This window comes from Grammomys surdaster, unplaced genomic scaffold, assembly GCF_004785775.1.
Source record: "Grammomys surdaster isolate TR1022 unplaced genomic scaffold, NIH_TR_1.0 915, whole genome shotgun sequence".
Classification (NCBI taxonomy): domain Eukaryota; kingdom Metazoa; phylum Chordata; class Mammalia; order Rodentia; family Muridae; genus Grammomys; species Grammomys surdaster.
In genome coordinates, this window is record NW_021605334.1 from 42,595 (window position 1) to 43,254 (window position 660).

Below are 660 nucleotides of genomic sequence, written 5' to 3' on the forward strand. Positions count from 1 at the left end.
CTCTCTCTCTCTCTCTCTCTCTCTCTCTCTCTCTCTCTCTCTCTCTCAATGTGTGTGTGTACACATGCCTATGTGTGTATGTATCACATCCCCTCCCCCCAGAAAAGTCTCCCAAACAACACCAGCATCTCAGATGCTTTCCAAAATCCTTTCTTGGCTGGCACTGCTTTAACTGCTTCCAAGTTTGACTTGTGTTTTGATCAAATCTGGAGAATAGCTCTTAGAACTGCTGTTACTTTTGGAGGAGTGGGAGTTCTGAGCAGATTGTCGTATGAAAAAAAAATTATAGGGGAAAAGGGATTTGAAAAATTCCCATAGTGCTCATCTGAATTTAAAATTAATAGAGTACAATTATTAACCTCTAAGTCACTTGACAAAATGATTTCCTACTCATTATAGATAACACGTTGCTAGCAAACCTGTGTCACTCTTTGTAGGGGGGATTTTCATACCTTAACACCTACGTCTTGAACACAAATATCTGCTAATCATGCATGTATATATGCACAAATGTGTTCTTAACAAAGTAGGGTAGAAATATTCATGTCAATTACAATTCTTATTTCTTCAACTGATCTCGTGGCCTTGGCTGGTATTTATAATACTGTCCTCGACTGCCCATTGTGTACTTCCACCAACCCCAGCAAACAACTCAGCAGC